The following is an 11,939-nucleotide window of genomic DNA, read 5'->3' as shown; positions in this document are numbered from 1 at the left end:
AACCAATGGGCTGACTCCTCAGGGCCAGTTTCCCAGGCCTAAACCAATGGGCTGACTCCTCAGGGCCAGTTTCCCAGGCCTAAACCAATGGGCTGGCTCCTCAGTGCCAGTTTCCCAGGCCTAAACCAATGGGCTGACTCCTCAGGGCCAGTTTCCCAGGTCTACATTAAGCCTACATCTGGACTAAAAAGCACTTTCAATAGAGATTCTCCATTTAGCGTGCTCTTTAGCTAAGACTAGGCTTAATCTGGGAAACTGGCCCTCAGTCAATGTGCCACGTTGAACCTGTCTATTCTGCCCAAGTAAGACTTGGTTGGATAAGATGTGGAATGCTACAGCCTTATTCAATCAAACCAGGAAACAGAGATTCTGAGATAAGTCCAACAACTTCATGCGATGCAAGAAGGCATGCTTGATTTCATGTACTCAACAAAGCACTTATTACTTCCAACATGCTCTATTACCTAGCAGGATAAATCGTTTTGACTCCACCCAGTTACCAATTTAGCCGGAATGGGGACCTTGGTTGGTTCAGGAATGTGACTAAGTTCCTAGACACTCCAACAAGAGAGCAGTGTGTACAGCCTAAACAAGTTGAGTACTCCCATCTTTCTTCACCATGTTTCAGTGTTTCAGGCTTTCCTCAAGGTTGTATTATTGCAGTCAGAGTTGGTCTTGGCTGCCCTGTCTGTGTTCGAGACGCTAGGTACATTTTTCTATACTGTTAGTGGGCAGCAAAGTTTCATTTATAGCGCACCCTGCAGTGACACTCGTCCTAATATCCTTATGATGCCAGTCAAGCATTTCACAGGCAGGAAGTATTGGAATGACTGAATTACCACAGACCTTTAATGTTGCCATTACATAAAAAAAAACAACAGTAAGCCACATTTACTATAGCCATTTCCAGACACTTTAACAAACAGCACTTTGAAATGAAAGAGAAAAGCAATCCTAGCCTGGAAGAGGAATGTATCTTTTGATCATTGAAAAATGCCCCCAACCAAAGCACATTCATATGTAATGATAGAATACTATTATTCCCATAAGCCAGCCTGTACTCTGTATTGGAGTCTCAATACCAATGAACTGGACCATATGATATTATATCATTTTCATCACAATGATCCAATCCAGGCTAATTGTGTTTAGGTGACACCCTGCTAGCAACATGGTTGAAGGCCTCAGATGACCATATTTATGGTGAACTCTCAAATGGTGCGTTAATRTTGACTCAGAGAATCGGGACCACAGTCTATTAGCAGCACACTAACTGAGASAGAGAGGGAAGAKGAGGGATCAACGGTGTWGCAGAGGGGGAATTCTCTACAGACAGAGAGAGTGGGAGAGTGATATTGTAATGCCCCATTAACTCTCCGAAACAGGAACTGGGAGAACGAGACGGGGGGGAGAGGGGGAGAGAAAGAGAGAGAAGGGGGTAGAAAGAGGGAGAGAGCGAAGGAGAAAGAGAGAGGATGAGAGCGACAGTGAGAGAGGGACGAGAGCGAAAGAGGACGAGAGAGGTGGGAGGAGAGAAACCGCGGACAGCACGGCCTGGGTCAGACTCCAACGCAGGATCACGCGCACAATGAGCACCTCTGTCTCGGCCCGCTCACCGCTGCTCTGCTCAATGGGCCCTTCCTGTCAGTAGGCCTTGGGAGAGGAGAACGAACCAAAATATAACGTCAGAAATACACAACCCCCCCAAAAAACATAAACGCGGGACAAGGAGCGGAAAATATGGAGCCAGACGGGGTTAGACAAGGCAGGCACGCAGGCAAGCCCCCGCCTTCTCTTTGCCTGCTTTCTTTCTTCTCTCGCCCTCCCCTTTAACCACTCACGTATGGTCACAGAGTAGAGACCACCCTGTACACAGCGTCATTAAATGGGAGTACCGGGTGTGTCAAGGGAGTTAACACCCTGTGCTGTAAATGAGAATCATTCTATTGTCCTTCACGTTGCTTTATTCACAGCAACATAGTAAAACAAAAAGCGATGTGTTATTGTCACATACACCGGATAGTGAGCTACAGTGATTATGGAATCACATTACCCAATCACACAGTCATTGAACTAGCCTATCCATTTTCTTTCATGGAAATAGCCTACATACATGTACAGTACGTAGTATGCTCCATCCATTATAAACCAGGATGTTAGAAATTGTTCATGGTGTCTTTTATATGCAGGCCTTATTATGAAGAAAAATGGTTCACATATAGCACTAAGCCCAATCAAAACTATTCTAAATGTAAGACAATTGGAAAATGTCGTGCAACGTAATGAAGTGCAGGTAAAGAAATATGATTTGATTTGATTGATTTGAAACAGGAGCGGGACGGCTGCTTTATTAATGTAATTAACTTAATTRACCACTAGATGGGGCTAGGTCAGACACAGAACTCTCCTGACAGCTGTCAGAAAGGAGGGTAAAATGTGACAGAACGCTCAGATAGAAAAGTACTGTGTAGAGCAGACGTGATTGTCTGTCAGGTAGAATARGGACTGTTAGCTCTATTCATTACATTTGTGTCTGCAGTTGCATGTCTTATTTCACCCTCAATTCTTTCCAAAGGTATAATTAACGTTAAAATACAAACAATATATTGGGGGTGAAAAGCAATCTATGCCTTGATAGGATGGCATAAAACACTGATGGGTATAGCCTACTGTTTCATTGTATTCGTGACAGAATGCACACTGTACAGCACACACACAAAGGCACAAACCCCACACACAAACACACACACACACACACACCAATAAAACCATTCAACAGTGTTCATAACTGATCACAGTTTAAACAATGAGTCCATACATCCAAGCCAATACATTTTTGACCATAAAACTGTTAACTGACCCAAACACAGACTGTCCAAACACAGAGACTGTGAACAGACACTGTTGAAGGAGACTAGGTGACATGACATACACACGCTAAACAGAGCCCTTTGAAACCACTGCAGACCAGATCAGTCACACTCCAGATGACCCTCTAGACTTTTGTAACACTGTCCAACGTTAAACAAGGAGGGTGAGAACCAGGACTGAGGAGCGTTCTTCACCCTCAATTCTTTCCAAAGGTATAATTAATGTTAAAATACAAACAATATATTGGGGGTGAAAAGCAAAGAAATGGGTAACCTCTTGTTTCCCGCCTCCACCCCCGCTCCTTTCACTCTTTCTCCTGGGGCCTCCTCGTACGGCGCCAAATACCAGACAGACCCACAACCTGACACCTTGACCTCTGACCTTTACTGCCACACCAAACGGACATTGTTAGAGAGAGAGAGAGAGTGAGACAAACAAAGAGAGAGACAACAGAAAAGAGTTGCAGACAGGACGGAATGAGAAGGAGACAAAAATAGGAAGCGAAAAGAGTTAAAACATAGAGGACATGGAAGATGATTCTTGCCTTCGAAAAAGGACCCAGACCAAATCCAAGTTTGTCCTCGATTTCCTCTCTTTGAACTCTCACTCTATCGTTCTCTCCAGCCAACCACAACAGTTAGGCATGTGTGTTCAGCTCAGACTGGAGGTTAGGCCTATAATTTGTATCATTCTCTATAGTTATAATGTATTTATAATCATTCATGTACACAGACAGAAAATCCATTATAACCACCCGCACTATAAAAAGGAGTTATTGAGACATATGATAGACATATATTTATATACAATCACGATTTAATATGAAAGACCGCACAACTTGTCACTGCGGTAGAGATTTCAAAGTGAGGTAAAATGTTTGGAAGAGTTGCCTGGGGTTAAAGTGTAAGAGACTACTGAAGATTGACAAACTCAACCTCAAGTTGAGAAACTTCTAACGACTTCTAACCACCAAACCAGTTCACAAAACCACTGATGAAACTTTGCCATATCATACAATTAAAGAAACCACTTGTCGTCTGTCATGTACATACAGTGTTGGGTATGATCAACGTTTCAAACAGCCTAGCTAACACACCTCCATGTCTGGTCCTAATATGGTCATGGGTATCTCCARACACGTTTCATTCGACAGAGACATTACTAGACAGGAGATCACATTATCAGACAATCTATTGTCGCCCCTGACTACAGCTTMGGACTAAACTAGTAACGGTTGCACTTTATTTTGTCTGAGGCCTGCAGCCTCTGGAAAAAACATTCAGTCGAGTAGAAGATCACAATAGGTGCTATAAACAAGATSACAAGTCAACGCTATTAAACATAACATAGGAAAGCCCTCATTCTTCTACGTAAGGGATCGTACCCTCAAGCAACTCTGGGTGAACGGTAGGATAAGACAAGCAGGACAGCATGGTGGACAGTGGTGAATCACAGCTCGTTCTGTTTAATATAGAGCTAGTGAGGAGGTGGATTAGCTATAGCCTGGTGAAAACAGACTGAGTGCTACGTTCACTAATGTTTTACTTCGAACGTAGCATTCAGTCTGGTTTAACCAGGCTAGGAAGATTTMAACCTAACCATTGCCCTATGCTACAAAAACTAGGCCTATCCCCGACCGGCAGTTCTACCGCAGAGTGCCAACGTGGACTGTGACGAATGTGGTTCAGTTCAGCCAGTGACTCAGTTGGGCCTAGGATAGGATTAGCCCTAAGGGAGGATACGCGGACCACAATATGAGAGGCCTTGGTGGCCTACTAAAACATACAAGCCCAGACAGCCACGGCCAAATAAAGAACTGCAGCAAAGTTGGAAGGCTAARATACTGCACATGTCTTCTTGGCAGTTAGGCCTAGTATCCAACAGAAGCACAAGCAAGAATCCCAACTCAGGGAGTAACAAGTTAGTGCCTTTCCATGTTAAACACCTGGCTTAACTAGTCCCACATCCTAACCAGGAGCTCCACAACTCTGTTTGACATGTAAGTCCAAATTCAATGCCTTTTATAGATATACAACATAAACTGTTGTCACTTTGTAATGTTACATAGCTGCCATAACCATGAGTCTGACTGGTAAACAGTGTTTTACCCAATAAATTACTGAGARTTTATACACAGACTCTCTTGATTTTTTAAATAGAAAACAGTGAAATCAAACCAGACTTTAGCAAAGTATACCAAAGAGCTTAAACCCCATTTACCACTGAGACTAGGAATGGTGATAAAGTCAGCCTTGTTAAATAGTGCTGTGGAACTATGCAGAWTACAGAACAATAAGGTATCCTCGTCGTTTATGGAGACCCTTGGAAACAGCCCATCCGAATTGGGAAAATCCCTTCTGAAAATCACCAACACATTTTGAAATCTTTATCRGTGAACATTGTCTCGAATTCGAACACCATGTGAGGTGGGAGACGATGGCAGGCTCTCTAAATGGCCCACTATGTTATATGAAGGGGGTCAGCGGTGGTATAGACTGTGGTATAGACAAGCAGCCATTTAAACACAGAAACTGTCTGGATTCCTGTGAATTGTCCACAAAAGCAACCATACATTGTGCAAATCATAGGTCTCTAAAACACTTATCGTGATCAAAAACGACACTAAAATAGCAAGAGAATTCTAGATAACTAGGTCCATAAATTCTAACTTCAGTCCCGGATTAGACTGTWCAATAGCAGAATGCATTATCTGTCATTTCTATTCTTACATCTCATGCATGTCCACTAATGGACAGCTGAGGCCTTCAAACATATATAAAATATTGCCAGTCTGAAATAATTGATACAAATCTACATGCAAAAGTACACATCTGAGTTCCCGGACACTCCAACACACTTCCTACAACCAGGAAAATGACAGTGATTAGTCTACCAGGAACAGTAGGTCTAGACTGACAGTGTATGATTACGCTTTGGCACACTTTGGCAAGTAAATTTTCAGAAAACCCTTGAAGGAAAGATGTCTAACTATCTCTCTCGCAAAACCCAAATCATCTCCTCAAAAGCAGAGTGCTGAAAGTGCCTCTAGTCTGACGGGTGTCTAGTCTAAATGGGGTTTCTGCTTGCGGTCTAGTCTGGACGGGTCAGTCTGAATGGGGTCTAGTACTGAATGGGGTCTTATCTGACGAGGTTAGTCCTGAACGGGGTTCCCTGACTGGGTCTAGTCTGCACGGGGTCTAGTAGGTGGTGTCTACGCTGACGGGTCTAGTCTGATGGGGTCTAGTCTTGACGGGGTCTAGTCTGACGGTTGGAGGGGTCTAGTCTGATGGGGTCTAGTCTGAGACGGGGTCTAGTCTGACGTGGGCGCCTAGTCTGAGGGGTTAGTCTGACGGGTCTAGCTCCCTGACGGGGTCTAGTCTGACGGTGCTCATTGACGGCGGTCAGTCCTGATGGGGTCTAGTCTGATGGGGTCTAGTCTGACGTGGTCTCAGGGTCTAGTGATGGGGTCTAGTCTGAGGGTCTAGTCTGACGGGTCTAGTCTGACGGGGTCTAGTCTGACGGGTTCTATGTCGAGGGTTAGTCTGACTGGGTCACTAGTCTGACGGGTCTAGTCTGACGGGGTCTAGTCTGATGGGTCTAGTCTGACGGGTCTAGTCCTGACGGGGTCTAGTCTGACGGGTCTAGTCTGACGGGGTCTTAGTCTAATGGGGTCTAGTCTGACGGGTCTAGTCTGAGGGTCTAGTCTGACGGGTCTAGTCTGACGGGGTAGTCTGAGGGTCTAGTCTTCGACGAGGTCTAGTCTTGGCGTCTAGTCTGACGGGTCTGTCTGAAGTCTAGACGGGTCTAGTCTGAAGGTCTGTCTGAGGGTCTAGTCTGACGGGTCTATTGTGGTCAGCTGAGGGTCTAGTCTGACGGGGTCTAGTCTGAGGGGTCTAGTCATGAGGTAGTCTGAGGGTCTAGTCTGACAGGTCTAGCTGCGGTAGGAGGTCTAGTCTGATGGGTCTAGTCTGACGGTCTAGTCGATGGTCTAGTCTGAGGGTCTAGTCTGGTTACTGTGGTTAGTCTGAAACGTGACTATGACATTTATGGTGGGCGGCGACGTGAACTGGGTAGGACCTTTTTGACACTGCAAGATTTCGGATTTACAGCTTGATACGCAGTTAGGGCCTTCGGTAGTTTCAACATCTACAGTTGGCTGCATGGGCCAAGCCCTAAGCTATGTCTGGGTGTGCGGAGTGGGATGTGGGCACTGGGGGGTGTGGGTTCATGACACATCGTGGATGCCTTGATGCCTCTTAGCGTTTTTCTTTGTGGGTCTTGACCAACCCTGAACCCCTCATCAACTCCCATAAGTGAATGGAGGAGACGGACACTCTCTGGGTACACCTAACACTAGGCCTTGTGACTGAACAGTTTCCTCGTAGGTAGTGTGGTGGTCTGAGATCTCCACACCCGAGTGCTTCCTGTTGGAGGCAGCTAAGCGGCTACGGTGACTGCTCAATCTTCAGGGACAACACAGCACACTGGACAAAAGCATGCCAAAGGCCAAGAGGAGAAAGGAGGGAGAGAGGAAGAGAGAGAGAGGAGAGGAGCGAGAGAAAGAGAGAGAGAGAGAGAGAAGAGAGAGAGAGAGAGAGAGAGGAGAGAGAGAGGGAGAGAGAAGAGAGAAAGAGAGAGAGAGAGAGAGAGAAGAGGAAGAGAGCAAGAGAGAGCAGAAGAGAGAGAGGAGAGAGAGGAGATAAAAAAGACAATATAGTAATATGCTCCCACGTGGGGAAAAAAGACAAGACAAAGGACATTAAAGGAGACAGGCATCCAGTTGCAGAGTACACATAGATAAATACTCAGACGTATGTACACCCACAAGCATGCCTGTGGCATAGGCTGAGGACAAATAGCCAGGGCCCTACTAGTCGGCCACACAGTGGCTCTATTCACTACCTCTGTGACTGCTAGGGGGAGAAAGAGTGAGAGAGCGCAGGGGGAAGAGGGTGTAAGTAAGGGAAGGTGTTTTGGTTAGAATATGTGAGACAGACCGTTCTTTGAGAATGATTGCTTTGAAATTAGGTTAAGGAACATCCATGTTAAGAAAATATTGCCCACATATTTTGTTCATTTACAAAACCMTGCWTTCATTCCTTGTACCCTCTGTGTCTGTCATGCTATATATGCGCACTTTTTACCCCAGAGGGATGAGRATAAACAGTAGGGGCAGACCTTCTGAGGGAGCCACAGCACAGACAATCTCTAATTCGGGCTTTCATTGCCTGGGTGGGGACCTGTTWAGTGTTTAGCCTATATCCACATGCCATTTGTGAACAGCATAAACCAAGAAGCTATCACGCAGTAGCATGGGTAGTAGCAGGAGTTTGAATGAATGTTTAGATATGCCTTGTCTTACAAACGTGCGCAAGGACACTTCCCGCACAGGTGTGMCTAACTATGGAAAGAAGATTATGCGAATCCATCGAATATTCTGTTCGTTRAGTAATTATAATAAAGAGAAAGCACTTCTGAACTTGTAAGTGATCTCATGCATTTTTGCAAGCACACTCCATCCATATAGTTCATAACGTGAGAAAAACAGTCCAAGGTGTCAGAGACACAGCGGTGCACATTCGTTTGAAAGGGGCACTTCATCACCCGAAATTGAAAAAAATCCATAGGGTTCACAGACGCATAAAAAAAACACAACTGTACAAAGCGAACATACACTTGGAAACACACACGCTTTCAGTCTCCGTACCTCTCTCTCTCCGTACCTCTCTCTCTCCGACTCGTTCTCGCAGAAGCACACACTCCCGTATAATAACCTATTCATAAAAAGCAAAAATGTTCAGACTTCCTCCTCCAAAATACACACAGCAGTCGGACGACGGAAAAATTCAATCGGCTCGGCAATCTGAAATTGGAACTCGAGCCAAGGAAAACAGAAGAGCGCACACATTATGTTACAAACCCCCATCCGTACACACCAGCATCTATTCCCACTTAAAACGCCTAGGGCATTCAAGCGTAATTAACCAAAACTGAAGAATAAAGTCGCATTCATCCAATGTCGCACCTGAAGAGAACAGCTATGTATTTTGAAAATGTTGGCTATATTAATCTATTACATTGCCAATATCTTGCAAGAGGTTTCCCATGCAGGCACYACAAGCAGTGCTCTTCTTACGTGGGCCTCATACACATGCAATTGCTATATAAAACTGTAGGATATTATTGTTATGCTATAATATAATTATACGAGTGCCTATTATATTAGCAGAATAAGGTGTCACCTTTAATGGTTCAATTGTAGGCCTATTCCAATTGTCTAAGATTGTTATTAGTTACCTATGTCCAACTAAATAAATAAATAATTGATMAAAGTTAAATTCTACAGAAGTAACATTTTACTAAGAGCACAACTAGTAGAATTGTGGGAATGAATGGTACCTCTGTGTTAAACAGGACGGAAAGAYCCAAATGCGCATGTTATAATRTAGTGGTCAATCACGGAATTACCGTCCTGCCTTGAAGACATTCTTTGACACCAAATTCTTCGAAAAAACATTGACGCTGTTTGAATCGTAAAATAAATAGTTATCCATGTACAATTACAAGTATTATAATCATAACGATAACTGATTATAAAAGCCTAATTATTAAGTAGACCTAATTAAAAGTATTGATCAGCTATTGTCAATTAGGGTATTGTTAAGCATAAGCTGTTGTTCGCTTTAAACTGCTTATTGTTCAAAAGGATCATATGAATCAATAATATGATTCAATCATGATACAGTAACTTAATAAAAACAATGGTAACTATTTTTAGAAACCGAGAAAAAACAATAGAGGTGACCAATGTTAAACAACGTAAGTTATTTATGGCCTATCACAGGCAGGCCTAAAGACAGGATGGAACACAAAAGAAATCCTTCCATTGTCACAGTACATACATACAACCATTACAATGCAAAACCATCCTCACACAACAATAGGGTGATGAGAGGCGATGGTGATGGGGAGGSGCGGGGTGAACTGATACATATCTAATCAAGTCACCATATAATGTCCACAGTCATTACTTTGACGTTGCCACTGTATATCCACATACGCACATACCTACATCCAGTAGTGAAGAGAACGATAAATCACACGTGAACTCCAAAGTAGCCTATCTCAGTATAATGTCGGCTGCTGAACGAACCGTCCAATCCTATGGCCCCGTCTGGAATGACAGGCTCATCCATGCGCAATGGCGCACGAGGTTGTCAAAAACCTTCACAAAACCTAACTTAATTCCTCCTTCAAAAACKTTTTCGTTTAAAGCTATTGTCAAATCTAGAATAAAACATTACATTCACAACAACTACAAAAAGCGTCWAAATATCCGAAATGGTTGCGCCGTTGGGCTAACTGCAATAGCGCACTGACTGACACCTGTCAGCGCAGCGCGTTTCACTACCGCCAATTGAGGAAGAAGACAAAGAAAAAAGCGTCAAAATATTGTTTGAGAAGAACATTAAATGAGTTATAAACCCTGTTCAGAATGTACTGTTTTGGGGCAATGTAGGCTAGCGGTGGCTAAACTACCACAGGTCACCTGTAAACCTAGGCTACAATCGTTGGAAATCATGCCAAATAGCATCACTTTTAGAACGCAAATAGCACGGTACAGGCAGTYAGTGCTTGATAATTCTGAGATTTGGTACAATATGCATGGCATTTCAGACAAATATTTAGCTACAAAGTCTTACTGGAACGCTAAAAAATAAAAGCCATCTTACCTGCCCGAGCCACGGGTAGTTGGCACAGCGCGAGCACCAGGGTTACCAAGGCAAAAGAGGAAAAGTCCAAGGGCCATGGTCTCCGCTTCTTCCGAAAGGGGCAATCTCGAATATCCATAGTTTTTTAGTTGTTTGACGCTGGACTATAAGGTAGGATATGTTCAAATTAGATATCCTCTCTCACAGAAAGTCAGTCGAAGAGAGTTTCGACTGGACCTTCTGTGAGGCAAAAAAAKAAGAAAAAGGTTCGCCTCTGGAGACGTATTTTACCTCTCCTTAACGCTTCTTTAATAAGTGACCTATATCTACCTATGCTATGTACAAATTTTAAATAGTAAAAGGGGTACGGGCAATAAATATTGATTTTATATCCCTAGTGCTAAAGCTCCATTGAGTCAGCGGAGTGGATATGAGTACCCACCACGGAGAGAGCAGAGAGACCTGAAATCACTCTCTCTCCTTTCTCTTTCTCTCTCCCCCTTCCTACTTTCTCCCACGAAAAGTGAGGGAGCGTGTGTGTGCGTGCGGAGAGAGAATGACTGAGTGGCAGTGGGGAAGGAGGGAGGGAGAGATTGTGGGTAATTGCGCGCGCGCGGCACACGTAGGTTACGTGTGGGTTACGTGTGCAAGTGAGGAAAAAATGAGAGATGGCTAGAGGAATAGAGCATGCGATAAATGGAAAGTTTATATTGCATGTGGAGTAGTATTATTGCACAAGGGATGCACGCACAATCCTGAATGTAAACCTGTGCTTTCTTATTAGGGACAAATTGCTGTCGCGCCTTCTATTTTCTACTTTTCATCCTTGTCTTAGTATCCTTTGCACTGTGTTGCGCTCTTTCCAGGCATATGCTATATTTTTTTAAATTACGAGCGTCCGTCTGTCTGTCTGTCTGTCTGTCGGTCGGTCAAACAGATTTTTTTCAGTCCCGGTATATCCCGATAAGACAGCTGGACCTTGTAGGCCGGATGGGTCCGCAAAAAATGTGTAGGAATTGCCGCAGCCAATCATTTCGCTGTCCGAACTCGCACACGAATCTAATCCACGCCCATATTAAGATGCCTTCGAGCTTCCCGTGCTCCTGTAAAGTCTGATTGGTCAGTCCAACGTGGCGTCAGCGGCTAACCAGGTGCGACAGTGAGGACGTTTATTGCAAAGCAGGCACATTTCTCATGATCATAACTTGAACTTGTCCATTTTCATTCCCACAGCTGTTTTATGACACTGGGGGTTTACGTGAGTAGGCCAGATATAACAGGGTTTTGGGTTTAGAGTTGGGGTCAGTTCCTTTTTATGAAAAACATACATTGAATATCAATCCATCCTCTGAATTG

This window comes from Salvelinus sp. IW2-2015, linkage group LG30 (genome assembly GCF_002910315.2).
Source record: "Salvelinus sp. IW2-2015 linkage group LG30, ASM291031v2, whole genome shotgun sequence".
Taxonomy (NCBI): Eukaryota; Metazoa; Chordata; class Actinopteri; order Salmoniformes; family Salmonidae; genus Salvelinus; species Salvelinus sp. IW2-2015.
The sequence above is the reverse complement of the archived record's forward strand: the minus strand, read 5'-3'. Positions refer to the sequence as shown.